Below are 7,536 nucleotides of genomic sequence, written 5' to 3'. Positions count from 1 at the left end.
TATACATGGAAAATGCATATTAATCAAGTGGAAACAAAATGCTAAAAAGTATTAAATCTACTACGAGCTGCAGCTGGATGCAACTGGGGTGCAGACAAACAAGCATTAATAGACATATACAGATCAATTATGAGGTCCACAATAGCCTATGGTTGTATAGTGTATGGAGCAGCAGCAAAAACATCACTTTAAAAAAAATGGATAGACTACAATATAAAGCATTGCGGTTGTGTATTGGAGCAATAAAATCACCCCCTATTAATGCAGTTCTGATCAGGGGCGCCGCCAGGGATTTTGGGCCCCATGAAAAGATATCACATTGTTTACTTACAATTTTTTTTCTTAATGTTCTAAAAATGTTTGGGCCCCTGTCAGTCACGGGCCCTTAGAATCGTCCTAACTTTTCACCCCCTTACGGCGCCCCTGGTTCTGATAGAAGCAGGAGAGACACCTCTGGAGATCAGAAGAGAGAAACTTGCTCAGTCATACTGGGTCAGGCGACAAGGAAATGGAGAGGAAAATATCACAAACAGAATACTACAGGATTGCTGGGAATATACAAAGTTCCAGGGGCGTGGGTTTGGCTGGACAAGTCAGGAGAGAACGAGGGCATATGGAGTGGAGACCATAAAGTTTGCCAAAGCAAGCCCATTTAGCAGTGTTCCCCCATGGCTTTTCCCAGAAGCTAATATAGATGTGAGTATCATAGACAGGAAAAAAGCGAAGTATGTATCAAAACGAGTATGTATCTGAACGAAAAGTATTACAATTACCTACACATTTACACAGATGGATCTAAGAAGCAAGAATGCGTTTATACAGCAGAAATACTCGCAGCAATTATTGGGCTACAATGATTTGAAGAGGTCGGACCTGATAGGGTGGTGATATGCACAGACTCACTATCTGCTTTGGAAAGTATACAGTCGACAATAACAGTTAGAGAAGATTTAATCATTGAACTTAACAGTGGCGGCCGGTGGTCTTTTTTTTTGGTGGGGCTCTTGACGTACCGTAAGTGACCTACCCGGGGGGTCCGGGGGGTTTTCCCCCGGAAACTTTTTTCGAGAAATGACCCCTTAAATGATGACTTCTGGTGATGTTAGAGGGGGGGGGGAAAGGAGAAATCGAGGCTTAAAAATATGAGAAGACTGATCAATACCTCCATAATCTTCAGTGTGGAAAATATTATTTATCAACCTGAACATCTACTACTTTACCAGGAATTTGTGTTCTCAGAACTGGTCTGTTTTTTTCTTTCTTAAAACTGTTCATGTTTTATGAACCAACACCTCCACCAAGTAGCTTTACAGTGAACTGCATGTGAGATATAAAATTAATAGCATCTTTTCAGTAGCATTAATTATAAATATTTAAGTGGTTCAATACAAGTCACTACAGCATTTCAAACTGAACTGTGAATAAATGCAATTTAAAAAAAAAATAACCACAGCACAAAATGTCATAAATTGTGTTTTTTCTTTGTTTCTCTGAGGATTATTTACAAACAGGCTTATTTACATATAGCAATAACTCAGAAATGAAAAAGCTACATCGTCTAACACGAACAACCACTTAGCATAATGATAATATATGTGTTATGTACAATGTAACTGGCAAGGCTAGAGCAAGAAAGAACATAAAGTTTGCAAAAGGTTTAAATAACTTCAAGTATCTGTCTTCAGATTACGTGGAGGTTTTAGTCCGATGGGAAGCAGATTTTAAGCGACACCGAAGATAAACCAAAAATGTGGTGGAGCTGCAAACCGTGTAGTGTTGCTGGGACAGAACAGGAGCTATAACCGTTGGAAAATACATCACAGACAATGCAACAAACGTGGAGACAGAACAATCACTTCTGTGATAAATGCCCACTTATTAATAAACTTCTAACAACCATGGGAAACCTCCTCTCTACATATAAAGTGATATCCAAGCATGGGAAACAAAAGACAGCATTTACCTGTTTGCATCCAGCTAGCCAAGCCTTTCTTGTGTACCAGCTACTTGTGAAGCCTCGTGTATAAATGTTGTCTTTTTCACGAGATTGCTGCGATATATTCAAATCGGGTTGGTCCGCTGCAAGGTCTTTAAGCAACAATTTATCTGCCAAACTTCTCCTTTCGAAAGGATTGGAGATTAGCTCTTGAACAGAATTAGCCGGGGACCGAGGTCCGGAGATTCCACCTGCACACGAAGCCATCCTCATCAACTACTGCGTCAACCGGATACGAGTCACTGTCCAAACTACTCACAGACTGCACTGGGCGCTGACATTGGCGCCCGGTGACCGTCATCTTTGACGACGCTGATTGGCTGAAATTATATTTTCGCGGCATAGTTTACACGTTACAGATAGCAACAGTCAGCTGCTGGTGGCTGCTGCTGCACTGGTTGAAGGCTCCTCTCTTAGCGCCCAGACGAGAGAAGGTGCATGGGCAAGGCCAGGCAGGAAACATGTGACTTATCAGTAACTTTAGACATCGTAACACAATTTTAAACGAGATTTTATTGTAGATTATACATTTTACTGATACCAATTATATAATATTTACCTTGTTCATTAAAAATAAAAATAAAAACATATATATTTTTTTAAACATATTTTTTTTTTTTAATTTTAATTTTAATTATTATTATTATTTTTTTTTTTCAATATGGGAAGAGGTGGGGCGGCGCCCCTAGCGCCCCTATGGACCGGCCGCCACTGGAACTTAACCACTGCTTACTGAGACTTCAGAGGAGGGTAATAGATGTGCAGTTATGCTGGGTGCCTGCACATGAGGGGGTTCAAGGGAATGAGCATGCTGATAAGTTAGCAAAAGAGGCGTTACAAAAGGAAATAGCAATACCAGTTTGACTTGGAAAAGGAGAAGGAAAAGCAATAATTAAGAAGAAGGGTATGGAAATATGACAGAAAAGGTGGGAGGAAGATCAGAAAGGGAGGAGATACCAGGAAGGCCATTCTTAAGTATTTGAGTGAAACAGGATTGATTGGAAGAATTAAAAACAACGTAAATACAGAGGTATAATTCCACAAGTGGTAATAGGATGATATGGTGATACACACTATTGTACAGTAGGTGGCGGTATGCACCTTAAAGTTGTTTGCAATCCGCCAAAAACCGAGAGAAGAAGAAGAAGAAGAAGAAGAACCTGTATCGAGGTGGCGTCTCGTCGCTACGGTTCTCTCTCTCTGTGTTCCTGAGAAAGTGTGTGTGAGCTCCAGCACTACTGATCCATCATCTGTGTGTTTGGATAAACCTCCGAATGGACTGTGTGCTCTTTTTTCTGGAGCGTTTACCTCGGACTATAGGAGCTAGCTTAGCATGCTAGCTGGAAACACGTTAGCAACACTAGTCAGATTGAGAGTTTGATTGAGAGAGAAACGGTGTGTTTAACGGAGTTTGCAGGAAAAGGTGATCTAGTAAACATGAGTAAAGTCCAAATGCTGCTGTCGTTGAAGAAGCAGCGACTCACTGTTGAAGAGATATTTGCTCTGTTTGAAAAAACGATAGCAGAGTACGAGGAGGAGCTGTCTCTTTCCAAAGAGGAGAACAAGAGACTCCAGAAACTACTGGACGCTGTTTTACAGCCTCAGCTTCGGATACACAGAGCAGGTCTGTTCCCTTTACCCTTAATTAACACTTTACACTCTTCAGTAGCACTTTATTATCACATTAATAACACTTTAGACCCTTTATCAGCACTTGCTGCAGGTAGTAGATCCTGAAGTAAAAGTACAAACACCACACTGAAAATACTCCATTACAAGTTAAAGTACTGCATTCATATTCTTATTTAAGTAAAAGTATGTAAGTATTATTAGACACATGTACTTTATTATAATAATTAAAATGTATTACGGAAGAGCAAACTTACCAAAATAAATATATTTATAAAAATACATAGGCTACATTGAATAATATGCCATTTCATTTACTGATTTAAATATTACCCATACATGTAGGCACCAGTGGTGAACCGTGTCTATCACAACTGGACCTTCTGTAGACACACACACCCTCCATATTTTAATACTTACAGGAACACAATTCTGAACATTGGATAAAGTCACGTTCGAAATTCTTGTTTCATTTTGTATATTCGAATCTAAAGTTTTTACAGAAGGGATTTTGGATATCTCTTTTTATCACTCCATAAATCAGAAAATACTGTCAACAGCCATTTTTTTAGGTATAAAATGTTATATAATTCAGGCTATGAATGATATATGAACAAACCCTTCTGTAAAAACCTTCAGAATATTGATAGGAATATAACTGGAAGGTTTGGTCTAAGTAAGTGCTACTGAAGTGGACATTTCTCACCAGTGGCGTAACAAGGTTGTGATTGGCCCCGGTGCAAATATTGTTTTGGGGCTGGCTGGAGAAGAAGGTTGCACAGCCACGGCCACGGATACAGCTTCACTTGTGGAGCTAGATGGCAATGATGGTGGTGAGGCAGGTGAGCTATCGATAGCCTCCGGCTGCTGCTGCACATCAACATTGCTAACGTTAGCGCTCGATTTCGAGGACGATGTATGACAAAAAAAACGGTCTAATTTTGTCAATTTAGCTGTTACATCTCCTTATTCTCTCTTGTCCTTTCTCTTTTGAGCGCTGCTCTTGTGCTTTGGTTTGCTGTACATTATAAATGCAAGCTATTACATTTTTTATAATGCTACCGAACTTGCTGCTGCTAGCTACAGTACAGTACAGGTTGATTAAACGGTTCGCTCGTCACGCAAGGTATCACATGACATGAAAGGGAGCAAGGTCATTGGACAGACAAATTACAAATTAATTTAGGTTGCTTGGTTACTTTGAAGACTGCGTGAACCGGTCAATGCCATTGGGGCCCCAAAAGAAAATATTTAAAAAAGAATATTAAAAAAATATTTTATTTTATGTTTTTGCATGGGCCCCTGTCCGGCTCTGGGCACCGGCTGCACCGTCGATAGTTACGCCACTGTTTCTCACTCAGAAGAGGAAAAAAAACTCATTTTGAGAAAACGACATTTAAAGATTGCTGTGTGGCGCTACCTAAACCCTGCTGTTCTTTGGATGACAGCTTGCGCCTCGACGCACTCCGTGAAGGTATTTCGTGTTCGGGATCATTTGTTTTTTGTCTAACATTGCTTCGTGCAAGTGACAATTGTTGTCGTCTTCTCTGTGAACGTTTTTATCGCTGTTCTTTTGCCACTTTGAGATTTAAATTTCCAGTGGAAAGCTAAACCAAGAAGTGTTTTAGCACACCACGTGACGCATCTGAACGAATCACGTTGTCATAAATTGACACCAGCCAATGAGATTTAGTGTTTTGGTTTAAGACCCCTTTGTACTTTCACGATTGGTTGCTGATACAAAGGAAATGACCATATTTGGATCCGATGAGATTGTGCAGGAGAGACGGAGCTTTCGAACGATACCTCTGATTACATGGTCCAAACAGCGGTCGTGGTACTTTGTTACATTAGAAAGCTAACTCTTGGTGAATTTAGGAGAAATCTACAGACGCAAATAGACAAACTATAGTAAAATAAACACCTAAATGTGTATTTTGTACATTTTCCTTCCAAAAACCTGAAAGAAAACATGTTATGGAATCAAAATAGCACAACATATCAAAATTGACCAGTGCATGAAAAACGATGTTTTTGCCTGCCGTGTCTCGCCTTAATGAGTGAGACACACCGGAGTTGAGGATCTGTGGGGTTTGTATGTCGATGTATGGGAAACACTGTTATTTGTATTACTATTATTAATAATAACGTGTGCATAGACCTTTTTCAGGGGCGGACTGGCCATCTGTAGAATGTCTCCCCCCTGTTGACAATTCACTAACAAACCCCCCCCCCCCCCCGTTGATAATTCACGTGGCGGGGGGTAGCCAGTCTCTGGCACAGTTATTTTGGGGGTCGCGGGCTGAAAAGTTTGGGAACCCCTGTTTAGGGATGCATACCGGTTCCCGGTATTACCGAAATACCGGTTACTGGTGGCTACGGTATACCGTACCGAAATCAGATCCGGTTTTCGATACTTTTTTTTTTTTTTTTTTATTTTTTATTTTTTTTTTATTTTTTATTTTTATAAAAGTGAGGCATAATATCCTTAAACTTGTGCCCAAACCGTCGGAATTACGATGTCAATTTCGCAGTGAAACTCCGCAACCAAGTCACTTTTGAAAATCTAAAGTGTGGCTGCATATGACTGCCAGTCTGAATGGTGGGGTCTGTAACCACTGCCAGTCTGAATGGTGGGGTCTGTAACCACTGCAAGAAGTTTATTTCTGGGAAAGGTGGCAACACATCCAATCTCCAACCAATGCTGTCTCGTATGGCAACCAAGTACCTTTGTGTTCAGGGAAGCAGCGTGCCAAGCGAGAGAGTGTTCAGTTTAGCAGGTGATATCCTACGCTGCGAAAGGGCCCGTTTGGATCCAGAGAGAGCAGATATGCTCATCTTCTTGAAGATGAATGCACAAAACTGAACTGTGATGGGATTTGTTTTCTTTCATCAGGCAAATGTTGATTTTAAGGATGCTATTTGTTTTATGTGCAATGCCGAGATCTCATGATCCTTTATGTGTTCTCTGGTCAGTCAAATCTCAGGTTGAATATTAATTACACTGGTGCTATTTTATTTTTCCATTGACAAGATGTACTATTCCCGCCTGATGGTTGTTATAAATGATATTGCAGAATCAGTTTTCTTCATAGATAATGTGTTTTTCATTGTTTGTTCAGTACTAAAAGATCCAAGTCCCACAATTGAATTTAATATTCATTTGACATGTTAACTATATAATAAAGCGCTTCATGGGAGTAATTGCGGGATGATAAAATGTTTCCCTTATGCAACATGAAAGTATCACGATATGTATCGGTTGAGTATCGGTATCGTTCAGTGGTATCGGTATCGGTATCGGTATCGTAAAAAAGTCAACGATATGCATCCCTACCCCTGTTCTAGAGTACCCTGGAACCGAGGGAAACTCTGAAAGAATACGCCCATTTGCTACAAATCAATATATGATTGGTTAATCAAACTGTCAGTCCAAATGTACGCTCTCATTCAGTGCAGCGGCCAGGGCATTCTATCAAGGATATAGAATACCTTGGTTGAAGGATATTCTACCCAGAGACCCAGAACAAGATCTGATTGGTTGCTTTCTTTTCTAACACAACACCACTGATGCGTAGTGCATGGTCCGAGAAGGATAAACAAATCAACGTAACGCTGTAATATTACAGATCAACAACACAGATACGATTCTCATTTATTATTTTTATATACATTTTATTACATTTTATTTATATAATTAAATCGATTTTTTGTTTGTTTTATCTGAGTGTTCCAGGGTATTCTCTGAATACCTTGAAGGCCCTAAGGGTTCGCCACTGGTAGGCACTAGTTGGTTAAATGTGACATAATTTGATACTTTAGTTTTAATGTGCTTCTTTATTCACCTTTTCTTTTTAAATGTGTAAAAGCAAATAAAAACAAACACTTTGGATTAATTCAAATTGCGCGAG

This window comes from Trematomus bernacchii, unplaced genomic scaffold, assembly GCF_902827165.1.
Source record: "Trematomus bernacchii unplaced genomic scaffold, fTreBer1.1, whole genome shotgun sequence".
NCBI classification, from domain to species: Eukaryota; Metazoa; Chordata; class Actinopteri; order Perciformes; family Nototheniidae; genus Trematomus; species Trematomus bernacchii.
The sequence above is the reverse complement of the archived record's forward strand: the minus strand, read 5'-3'. Positions refer to the sequence as shown.